This window comes from Polypterus senegalus, chromosome 4 (genome assembly GCF_016835505.1).
Source record: "Polypterus senegalus isolate Bchr_013 chromosome 4, ASM1683550v1, whole genome shotgun sequence".
NCBI classification, from domain to species: Eukaryota; Metazoa; Chordata; class Cladistia; order Polypteriformes; family Polypteridae; genus Polypterus; species Polypterus senegalus.
Window position 1 is genome coordinate 184,571,450 of NC_053157.1, and position 13,052 is coordinate 184,584,501.

A 13,052-nucleotide genomic window follows, 5' to 3' on the forward strand; every position below is an offset into this window, starting at 1 on the left:
CTCATGTTGCTTCCCCAAGAGACTGCAGCTTAGAACACCACACTGGCTTCTGTGGATTGGTAGAACATTTCCAGCAGCTTGCTGCACACATCAAAAGACCCGAGCCTACTTGTCAACTACAGTCTGCTCTAGCCCTTCTTACACAGTGCCACTGTGTTGTCAGACCAGTCCAGTTTGTTGTTTATGTGGACCCCCAGGTCCTTGTAGCTCTGCACCACTTACATGTCCTCCCCATGAATGGTGACTGGTTTCGGAGGTTTCTTGGCACGCCAGCAAGTCCATTCTTTTGTCTGACTCTGACTCATCTCCATTATTAATGCAGCCTATGGTGGACGAGTCATCTCAAAATTTCTGTAGATGTCAAGCGCTGATATTTTGCTAGAAATCTGTTGTGTAGAAAACAATGATCTAAAGAAATGATATACATTACTAATTTGGTAGTAATTTGGAGAGTCATGCACAAAATGCTAAATGCGCTCTTCCACTGTTCAATACGTTCAAAACTGAACTTCAAATGCAAAGAGGAAAACTGAAATATGTAAAGAAAAAATAATTTGATTTAGCAGGATATCTCGGATTAATGATAGACAGTACTGCATACTGTATTGTCTTGCACGTTCTCTAAAGTGGATTGGCACTCCAGCTACTGTAAAAACAACAACAAAAAAAAAACACTACATCACCTCCTGCGCTCTTAACAACCAAATGTCAAACGTCACTGTTTACGGTAGAAACCATACGCAGCCTGTCCAATCCCATAACTTTACGTGCACAGGCACCAATAAATATTCTTGTTATTGACTTTTTTTACGCCTCTAATGTCAAGAATAGCCAATTACGTGGCACGTTGTTAAAGTGTTGCGCGTCCTCGGAAAGGATTGGCCTTTAATATCAAAATGGCAACACTGGTGTATGCAATACTGTTCTATTTCTAATTTATTTTATTAATATTTGTACAGGACTTTCTTCGTAGATTGCTTGAACATCAGCAATCAGTAAAATGTGGTCAAGACTGTTTTAGAAAAAAACAGGTATGTATTTTATTATAACACGAACAATGGAGATACTTTTGAAAATATTTTGCAGTTCAGTTTTAAATGTGCTTTTGCTACGGAACTTGACACGCTAAATTTTAAATCGGGAAAAATATTGACTAATGGAACCGACTGTTTTTAAATATCTTGTACCCATTTATTACATTTTTTTATTTGTTAGAAAATACGCAAGTTTCTGGTTTCAGAAATATGTTCTTGCTTTAATCTTTGTGCGGAGTCTTTCCATTAATGCCATCCATCCAACTGCAAATTGTCCCGGTGTAGTTTTCTGGAAGCTTTTGAAGTAAACTATATCAATTGCGGTCTTGAAACTGGTGGTGTGTGTATACCCAATGGTAGGGAGACACCCTGACTAAATTCCAGTAGAGCGCTCGTTAACTGCGACGTCGGTTTCAGCCCTCCATGAAAACTGATTAGATTTTTATAGTTTTGCCGATTCGTATTGTTTTAATTTTTTTCTTATGAAGTAAATCTTCACACGCAACTCGGAACAGTCAGTCGACGTCTACATCATGTGTTAATTCTCTAATGAAGTATAAAAAACTGACTTTCTGAAAAAGACCGTATGTACTGGAAATACAATATTTAGTACACTAAACCAACTGTTTTACCGTGGAATAATTAGTTAAAAAATTCTCGAGTTAGTCATTATATGGAGGAACTTCAGATCACCTGTGTGTCGCTGAACGCTATATGTAGAACTGCATTGAGCCATAAGGGGGAATTTATTCTTTTTACAAACGCTTATTTAAACAAAAAAAAAAAAATGAAAATAAAATATATGCACACTTAGTTTAGGTCTGAACAAAGACCAGAATTACTAAAAAATAAAATTAATTAAAAATTTAATTCTTTTTAAAAAGAATTTAAAAGAGAAAATTAAATATTATTATTATTGTTAATAAAGCCATTGCTAATCACTGAAAAGGCTATTGATTACACATTTAAATTTGTCTCTAATCAAGGGACATTTTGTTCCTGCATACAGACTGAAAATACCTTGTGACATCACCCAGTACCAGCTCTTCCAATTCCGCACCAACCTCTCGAGATTAATCTCAAAAACCAGAACCAAATATTAATTTTAAAAGAACATACTAGACCAATCTGAGCCCCAGTGCCTAAATGGTTGAGAACTACTGCTTTGGATACTCATCGTGTTTTCACTTTCATGTATATATGCTCAAACTATTAGGTGGCCGCTTTTAGGTAAGTTAAAGGGCTCACACCCCAGACACTAAGGGGGTACTCTGGATGCCTCTTAGTAAAGTCTGTATGCACCAGGCACCGAAGGGGGGCCCTGCTTAGGGCTCAATATGGGGCCTTCCATTACCACTCCTTGATGAGTGAAGGGTTAATCTTGTAAGATACTGTAACACTAACAAATTGATGCTGACTGCATCACCACATGGCGGGGAAATGACAATGTAGAAGTTACCTAGCATAGTTTACCATGGCAAAATTTACATTTTTATTTGTTTGTTTTTGGTATTTATATTCTTGAGCACCACTGGCAAAGTTAACTGTGTTTGCGCCTCACAGCACTTGGATAACCATTTTGATTGATGCCTCCCAGAACTCTGGTTTTCTCTCACACACTAAGGGCATGCAGTTGGGGTAATCAACAAATCACTTAATTTGCCTGTGCCCTAACTGTAAAGGATAGATTTAAACAGATGTAAAATGGATCTGTACATCAAGTGGTTTGGGGTGGCTTTTGCAATAGACAGACACTGTATGTAAAATACACTTGTTAAATTTGATTCTAGGGTTTAAAATAGTTTTTTAAGCCTATGCTGCTGTATGTATCTTTTTGTATTTCGTATGATCTTTCAAACCATTACGTATGATCTTTCAACCCATTACGAGTTGCATGTTATAATGGTATGTATTTTAAATGGTTACGTTTCTTCTCTCGCCTCTGTGCTGCTGGAATATTCTCTTGCAATCAGTGACCCTGAATTGAAGTGGATATAATACCATTAGTTTACCACTTGTCAAAAACAAAGCAGTTTGGTTCAGACATGGTAGTGATATTGTCACTTGTATATCCTTCCATATAGTATCTTATAGTTTGTCATTTAATTTCTTTAGCTATCACGCCAGTTATTTATAATCTTTAACTGAGACTTTTCATTTACTTTAAAAAATTTGACTGTGTTAAGTAATTTCTTTAATGGATGGTCATATGTATTTTATATTTTAAATTTTACTTTTTTTAGTGTTTATATCCTCATCTGTTATTCTTCAGATTCTTTTGTTTGTGAAATTCAGCCCATTCATGGGATAACTTGCTTTCAATCAATCAATCAATCAACATTTATTTCTATAGCACATATTCATACAAAAAAATGTAGCTCAAAGTGCTTTACAAAATGAATAGAGAAATAGAAGACACAATAAAAGATAAACATAAGTCAACATTAATTAACATAGAATAAGAGTAAGGTCCGATGGCCAGGGTGGACAGAAAAACAAAAAACTCCAAAGGCTGGAGAAAAAATTAAATCTGTAGGGGTTCCAGACCAAGAGACCGCCCAGTCCCCTCTGGGCAATCTACCTAACATAAATCAAACAGTCCTCTTTGTATTTAGGGTTTTCATGGAAGGACCTGATGATGATGGTCACGTAGACTTCTGGCTTTCAGTCCATCAATGTTGGTGCATCATGATGCTTTGAGTAGGTGGTGGTGGCGCAGGCCGCCACCACAAAGAAACCGGAAAAAGAAACAGAAGAGAGTAGGGGTCAGTATGGATTTTGGAGCCACTGTGAATAATTATTATGAAGAATTGAACATACAGAGTATCAGTATTAAGTTAAAGTGAAGTTATAAAAAGGCCATGTTAAAGTAATGTGTTTTCAGCAGTGTTTTAAAGTGCTCTACTGTATCAGCCTGGCAAATTCCTGTTGGCAGGCTATTCCAGATTTTGGGTGCATAACAGCAGAAGGCCGCCTCACCACTTCTTTTAAGTGTAGCTTTTGGAATTATAAGGAGACACTCATTTGAAGATCTAAGGCTACGATTTGGAATATAACGCGTCAGACATTCCGATATATAAGATGGAGCGAGATTATTTAAGGCTTTATAAACCATAAGCAGTATTTTAAAGTCCATCCTGAATGACACAGGCAACCAGTGTAGTGACATCAAAACTGGAGAAATGTGTTCGGATTTTCTTTTCCCAGTTAGGATTCTAGCAGCTGCATTCTGCACTCGTTGCAAATGATTTATGTCTTTTTTGGGTTTGCTTTGATATGCAAGTAGTGGTCACAATAAAAAGAAGTTTAGTCTAACCAAAACAGTTCCCTCCACCTGCTCTTTTTTTGTCTGAAGCCAAAAGCAATCTGCAAACAAGAACTGTTTGCTTACAGAAACTAGTCAAATAGCTTTCTCATAGTTTTGTTAAAAATGGAAGATGGATATGAGACATTGTTAAAAATTAAAAATATTAGGGTGCTTCGCTCGCCAACCTCCCCACCTGCGCTACGCGCCAGCCACTTTGTATCTCTGCCGCTCGTGTATGTGGATTTTACTTTCACCATGCAACAATCTTTTAACTCTTGCGGATACACGTTTTCATTTGGAGGAAACGCTACTTTTCCCTGATGGCAACACAAATTAGACAATCTACAAGTCTCCGAATTAAAGTTTAAATCCGAACAGTATCTACATACTTCTGACTTATCGCCTATGTCCTTATATTCAATTTCTTTTCACTGTTCTGTTATTTCACAGAGTAATACTTTCCATTTGTTTGCACTAATGTGATCTTTACTATAATTTTTTTGAGACTTTCGAATTGTAGTACTTTCATTATCTCTAACCTGCTCTGCAAATGTATTGCAGCAAAGTTTTTGAACCTCTTAACGACATTCTACTTTGTCATCTACTCTTTGTCAACGACATTCTACTTTGTCATCTACTCTTTTTCTTTTATTTCCGGTCTTGGGCGTGGTTAAATCTCTTGGTACAAAGTCTCCTTTCGCGGGACATGAAAGTATTCAAGAAAAAATTCTTGTCTCTTCTTATCCCAAGATTATTTTTATATAATAGGGAGACAATAAAAATGCACAGCTTCCGTATGTAAGAAAGGCAAGTGTTGGCAGAGGTTCTGATTACATTTTTAAACTAGGGGAAAAGTTGAGTGTTCTCCAAGTTTATGGGATTATCTCAAGACTGTAGTTTGACACATTACTAAATATTTAAGCACTCTCGCTAATGGAGGATGTCATTTTAGTAGGTGAACTGTTGAAGCAATTTTTTTTTTTTTTAATATAGAATATTTATAAGTAGATGGTCTAACTTTGATTTTGCAATAGATTTAGTCTGCTTTAATTGTTTGACAAAAGATTCTATCTTGAAATCGCTACACGGATTTTATTCATAAGCTAATGATTACATGACTGCATGTTTCCATGAAAGGTGTGTTTTGCCTGAATCATTTCCACAGCAGCACTGCATTCTTTACTATCTCAGGATTCCAGCATAGAGAGACAAAAGTATTTTTTGTTAAAGAAAGGTATTCTGTTTGTTTAAAGATTGTAATCCCTTCATCATTGCACTTGACAGTTGAGTATCATTTTGAGTATCATTTTAAAGTCAAAACATGGTGGTTGAAAATAAATAAATATGTATACAGGCTTAATAATAATGTGTTCAGGTTTAATACCTTAAGTGAACAGCAAAAATACATAGAAAAGAAATGGAATTTCTAAATAAATGTTTTCAGTTGCATTATTACATGTGTGTATGTTGTCTTTAAGCCCTGCAGCATTAAGCGCATTTTTTAAAAATGATTTTTCAGTCTGTTTTTGAATTGAAATGCATGTATGTATGGTGTCTTTAAGCCCTGCAGCATTAAGTGCATTCTATAAAAATGATTTGTCAGTCTGTTTTTGAATTGAAATTTTATCCAATTCTGGCCACCATCCTGCCTATATGGTTGTTGGCAAGATCAGGGAACACTAGCCAGCACATGGGTAAAGCAGGATAATAGGTACATTAACTTGCACATAATAACTTTGTGACTCATTTCAGTATTTAAAGGCAAGTAAAAGAATGTTATAGGCAAGAAAATAATGTTTTTAAGTTCTAAACTCTGTCCAAATGAAGCAACTTAAGATGAGTATTAAAAAAAAATTCTGGATGGGTACTGTCTATTTAAAATATATAATTATTGCTGATCAGCTCATCCCCATTTCATCAAAAAGGTTTCTTACTTGAATAGGTTGAGTTTATACTGTTCTGAGGTATTCTTATTAAGATTTCTGTATTTGGCCTTATTATGGGAAAGGCTGTTTATAAATAACTTTATTTTACAAATAAAGTTCTATGTGCCCTATGATAGGTTGGTCCCAGATTTGCATTCATTAATAGACCTGGCCCTCAAATTCACTAAGCTATTACGCAACGAGAGCTTCTAACACTATGTGTTTATCCCAGTGCTGCAGTATTCACTTGATATTTAATGCTGAAATTGATGCATCTATAAACTGAATTTGGTTTTGCTTTTGAATGTATAATTATTTATATGTATGAATATTGCATCTTTTTTACAACAGCACTATCAGTGTGTGGCAATGGCAGGCCAGCACTGCATTCTTCGGTTCTTAAATCAAGGAACTAGTTTGTTTTTCTTAGATATTAGATCATATCTTGATTATGTTTCTCTCATTCTCAAGATTTATTTTATGAATCTTTTGAGAGCAAGTCACCTTCCGTATTCAAAGATTTATTGGACATCTAAATAGTGCCTTAACATCAGGATGTCATCAGAAATGAAAATATCATTATTTAGAAATGTCTTGGTTTGGAGTTTAGGTATTCTGTATTTATATTTGTTTTTCTTACATTTTTTCCCCCCTCATGGTTCAACAGTGTAGAGCTAGGTTAATTAGATCTGCTAAACTGATTTCTGGGTTTGCAGGTGCCCAGCAAAACTGTTTTGTCTTATGCTCCATGGTCTTCCGAATTCAGATCTGATACTGAAAGAATAAAAGTGCTGCTTGTTTTGTGTGATATGTTACTATTGCCTGTAGAAATGTCACTATCTTCACAAATTCTGCTATTTTTATTTAATTATCTTGGTCCACAGTTTGGTTCTTGTTTCTGCTCATTTTAACAAATTAATCAATATTTGAGTGCCTCAGTTATAGAAAACTGAATATGTCTTAAATTTAAAATGAGATTCTCAAGAGGAGATTGAGAGGAAAATCCAACTTGACTCGGTTTGCATTTTGAGATCAATTTGGGATAGGCTTAATTTCTTTTAATAAGTTTTTTCAAATAGATATTGGAATATATATTCTTTTTGTCAATATAAGCAGACCAGTGGCAATTATTTTTTGGGCAAGAATAAAGAGAATCTTAACAAAGACCTTATGAAAATAAAAGTAATATCAGTGCTTGAAGCTGGTTCCCTTGATGGGGTCAGATACAGCATTTTCATAGCAAAGCAGGTCAAAAGCCATATTTTGCTTGTAGGTTTGCAACAAGTAGTAAAAGCTTTGTCTAGAGTTAAACTTTTTTTCCAGATATGTAGACGGGGGCATATATGGTAAGTTATTAAAAGCCCTAAGGTTTTGGGATCACTCCTACTCATAGAGCTTACAGTATTAGTTACACAGAAACAGGAGACTTGTCAAAGCAAAATAAATTCTTAGGTGATTAATTCTGAAAGAGCTTACTTTTTATGCTAGAAAGCATATTTTGTGCTCATTGTTTTGTTTTTTGTTTTAGGCATTATAATTTTGTGTATTTGGTAAAAAGCATCACATATGTACCATTCAGCCACAACATTAAAAGCACTGACAGGTGAAGTGAATAACAGTGATTCTCTTGTTACAATGCTACTTGTCAAGGTTAGGGATATAAGAGGCAGCAAGTGAGCAGTCAATTCTTGAAATTGATGTGTTGGAAGGAGAAAAAATGGACATGAATTAGGATCTGAGAAACTTTGACAGATTGTGATGGCTAAATGACAGGGTTAGAGCATCTCGAAACCACTTGGGGCTTTATGCATAATGCTGTGCGTAGAATTCACACTAAAATGTGGAAATGTGCATACGCACAAAAATATCCAGATGCATGAATCTATGTGTATACCAACTTCCACGTTCTTCCACTCAATGAGTGCCTGCCGTCACACCCCACCTTCTCCCAGAATTACTCCTCTTTGAATACGCAAATCAATATAAATATCCCTTAAGTTCAGCTTTCTGTGAAAAGACAATGGAAAAAGCACGAGGTAAAATAGAAGAATTTCAGTGAATACCAAGTGGAGGCAAGGAAAAACATACTATTTGTTGCTTTAAACATTGGTATAAACAACAAAAGAAAGTTGATCGAGTGACATAGAGTGTTGAAGAAACTCAAAAGCTCAAGGCAACAAAGTCATACAGTGCCCGAAATAAAAAAAGTCAGATATCAAAGTCGCTGTGAAAAAGTGAGTGTCATATGGAAGCTTATTAAGGTACAGAGAAATTAAAAAAAAAAAAATAGGGACGCAGTGGGGGAAAAAAAAACCTCCAATTTAATCACGTAGTTTATTTTGTCATTAAAGTAGAATGTCATAAACTTCATCTTAAAATCGTTTAATTTGCAAGTTTCTCAAATCCCATCGTAACTAAAGTAGCACATTAAATGCTTTGTTTTACAGTATGTGCTCTATGTGTGTGAAGTACTAAGTACTTCTTAAAAGGGCTTTCTCTTCCTCCGACAGGACACAGAATACATTACATTCATGATATCACAGCTCGCTGAACAATTTAAATACTAAGATGTACACTTGATATGTATTAAACATGGGAACACGGTGGCGCAGTGATAATGACAAGCTGGTGCCCCGTCCAGAGATGGTTCCTGCCTCCCACAAGATGCTTGTTGCACCGTGAGTGACCTTCTATGAAATAATTTATTGCAGCAGTATTGTCTCTTTCAATCATGCTAACCTCCAATTCCTGTCCTTGCTTTTCTTTCTCCAAGTAACTAATCACCATTTGTAAGCTGAGAACACAGATTCTTCAAAACTTTTAAGAAACATTCAAATATCTTTGTAGTACATGTTTAATTATTCTATCCATCTATCCATCTAGGGTTGCACCAGTCTCAGCAAGCATACAGCGCGAGGCAGGAACAATCCCTGAATGGGGCGCCGTGTCCTCACATGTTTAATTATTTCTAATATAGATTATTTAAATTATGTTAAAATTTTATCTGTATAATGTAATGTACTTTACTGCATTTCATCTTAAAAATGATACCATCCTCATATGTAAATGAGCACTTTATAAAGTGGCTCCGGTTGTGCAATATTATAACTGTATTGCAAGTTTACAGTAAGGTAATTGTACTTATAAATACAAACAGTTCTACAAGGAGCACTTGATGGACTGATTGATTTCGTTTTTTGTTCTTGGGATGAAACTCTTTCTGAACAGCGAGGTCTGTACAGGAAAGCCTCTGAAGCATTTGCCGTACGGGAGCAGTTCAAATAGACTGTGTACATGGCTGAGGCAGCATGTGCTAGGTGCTGTATACCGATAATTCTCTTTCCGATCAGCTGCTATACAGCTGTGATTCCACACTTTGATACAGTAGGATTAAATTAAATACTGCAAGTAGTGCAGTGAGAAAAACAAAGCTAAAGCAGCTGTGGTATTTGGTATAGTTTAGCCATTGCATGGGTCATTTTATTGTTTCAGGTTAATTACAATCAGATGCCTTAAACTAATAAACATTCTACTGTTAATTTCAGTGTATTTGATAAAGCTGCGTAAGGGATCTGGATCTAAAAAAGAAAGGGAAACCACACAAGAACAGGAGCACTGCTTTGACACTGGGTGTTACCAATTTGCAACACCAAGTGGTGAACTTGCATACACCAGGAATTGAGGCAGCGTGAAAATGTGCATGGCTTTATGCCAAGTTTAGCTTTTATACATCGCAATGTGAGCATGGAAACGGGCTTATGCAACATTTTTGTGTGTACACACTGTTTATACATGAGGCCCCTGCTCTTGTGAAGTATTTCTGGCATGCAATGGTTAGTACCTACCAAAAGTGTCTAAGGAAGTACAACTGGTGAACTGGAGGCAGGGTTATTGGTACCCAAGGTGTATTGATGCAGGTGGAGAACAAAGGCTTGCGTGTTTGCTGCCATCATTTGGAGGAACTGCTCTAGCACAAATTGCTTAATGTTGGCCGTGAGAGAAATGTGCATTAATATGTTTGTAGATATATATATATATTCTATATTCAGCCATTTTTGCAACATAACATTTAAAATCAGTTTTGTAGTTAATATTCAGTACCTGCAATTAGAAAAAAAGAACTCTGAAAATCTCATCTATAAGAAAATGAATGAGAACCTAAACATGACGTCATGCTTACTCCAATGAACAGTGTAAAATGTGTAACACCAGGGGTGATTTTGATGTGTGTCTAGTTTTTCTTTAAATTTATGAAGTTGCCTAGCCTCTCCTGATTCAAAGTATTCTTCCTAGCACGATTCTGCCTAGTACCCTATTCCAGTAGTTTTTGGGACAAAGGCTATGTTCGGTTTAGACCACACATAACATTTGACTTGTGGCAAAAATTCTGATTTATATTTATCTGGTTATAAGAGCTATTACATGTATATCCATACAGGTACTTTACAGTTTTGGTGTCTTAAAGTAATACAGGGCTCATTGTGAGGAAGCAAGATACTGCAATTTTTGTGACTAGTTTCTTATGCAAGGGTGCGGAAATCCAACGCCCGACTTGTCCGACAAGGGTAAATTGACTGTCGGACAAGCGTGTTTTCTGGTTTTAGTTGTCCGCGGATAAGTGCAATTTTTCTGGAGAAAAAAAGAATTAAATGTGCAGTGCAGGGCACATTTTTACCACTACTTTCAAATTTTAAACATTTGGGTACATACTTCGTGCGGAAACAGTTTACTTAGGCATGTTCTTCATGTATCAAATTGGTATTTAATATTGTTTACAAAATGATGGCTGATTTTTCAAACGGGAAGCACTCTTGTGATTTTACATAAGTATTTTACCCTACTATTTACACGCTTTTTTTCATGCCGACATTACGATGTAATTTGATGATTTTTCATTATAATCGATAACTTTTATATCTTATTAATAAAATTTTATTTTTTCTACATAAAAATGCGGTCATTTCACCTACAATGCAATTGTTTTCGCCACATAAAGCTTGTTAGGCATTTGATCTTTTCTGGAATTTGCGATTTCGCATAGGTTGTTATATATTGAGGAGTTAAGAAATTTATTACGTGACATCAATTTTGATGAGCTGTCTATAGATTGTTTTTGATTAGAGAATTTTTCAAATAAAACAAGTTGGTTTCGCGCTCTCAGGTTTTAAAAAATTAAACATTCTAACGGTTTCCAAATGTTATGAAATATCAATAAAAATCTTCACTTAGACGCGATTATTTTTTTTTTCGACAACATCGGTAATATTTACTTCTTTGGAAATGTAACCTCTTGCTGGATTTCGAATACGTCATTAGGAATTACCTGCGTAACCCATAATGCACTGCGGTAAGCACGTTGTTCTCACTATATGCGTGTTGTTGAAACTCAAGCAAGTAGCATCGCGGATGAGAAATGGATAATTTCTTGATTAAAACTGGCACAACAGGCCTTGAAAAACCTAAGGAAGCGTAGTAAGGCCACTGTGAAAAAAATACGGACACAGTGAAGACAAAAAAATGTAAATGTCGAGATTAAAGTCGACATGTTGACTTTATTCTTGTAGTTTATTTTGTCAGTTGAATGTCGCAAAATAAATTTCATCTTAAAATGAATGTTTCATTTACTAGATTTTCTCAAACCCCGTCATAAATTTAATGTAGCACATTAAAAGCTTTATATTAAGTGTTCCCCGCCCCAGTTGTTAATCTCTGCGTGCTTCTTAAACTGACTTTCTCTTGCAGTGAGAGGTGCCAGCAGCAATCGCCTCACATTGACTTCATGATATTCCTGCTCAATGAACATTCAGAATATTAAGATAAATACTTGATATCTTTTTCATGATGAAATACATTAAAGCATGTATTCGACATGGGTGGCGGGGGGCACTGTGGCGTGACTGTAGTGCTGCTTTCTTGCATTATGGGGTTCTCAGGTCTACGTTCAGTGTAGAGAAGTTTATAGCTGGTGTGACGAGGCTCCAAAAAACTGGATACTGTATTTGAATGGGTATCGCACAGGTTTAACTGAAATATTGCGTAAATGTTGGGTTCGTAATCTGGAGATCATAGATACGAACGAAGAATTCAATGGATGTTTTTCTGAGCAGCCTTTCTTTATTGCATGTTTGCTGTGTCTATCGTACGTACTAAACCCCCAGTTCCTAGCCTTTGTCTTTCTCCATATTACCAATCACCACACGATAAGCGTCTTTGTGAAATTAAAACCTAGACCTCAGTTTTCAGAACTTTTTCGTTATACATGTTTAATTATGCCATCCATTCAGAGGTCTAAGCTTATAACTAGTTTTAATTTCACAAATACGTTTATCGTGTGGTGATTGGTTATGTGCAGAAAGAAAAAGGATAGGAACTGAGGGTTTAGTACGTCAGATAGAGACATGAGTCTAAAAGTAAGAAAAAAGTTGGTTTAATTGAAAAAGTGTTTTCTAAAGCTGAACGCTCGAAGGGTTGAGCGTTATGCTAGGCTGTTCAATACTGCTTCTTTATAAGAGTTTGACCCACGACCAGCTGTGGAATTCTGTCTGTCACCTGGCAACAGGCACATCACTCATAAAAAAACCTGAAAAGTCATCAGCATCCACTTCTGCAGGACCATCAGTCCAGGAACCATGCAGTTCAGCTCAAGCAGAAATGAACAGCATTCAGCCCATGCTGTCTGAGATGGTAAAGATTCTTGGGGGAGAAGATGTTGCAAGACAAAAGCTGAAGAACATGGCAGAAAATGAATCAGGACAGTGTTCTGTTATGTAACTGTAATATATGAAA

The 13,052-nt window shown here is 35.9% G+C and overlaps 1 protein-coding gene across 1 annotated transcript in view; it reads left to right on the forward strand.

Annotated features, from left to right (window-relative positions):
- Positions 1-942: 942 nt before the first annotated feature.
- The window catches only part of ccdc142 (coiled-coil domain containing 142), a 121,676-nt gene continuing 109,566 nt past the window's right edge, over positions 943-13,052 (forward strand). Inside the window, exon 1 of the mRNA XM_039751767.1 lies at positions 943-1,031. The gene's annotated coding sequence lies outside the window, so the exon portion shown is untranslated. The remainder of the gene's footprint in view (positions 1,032-13,052) is intronic.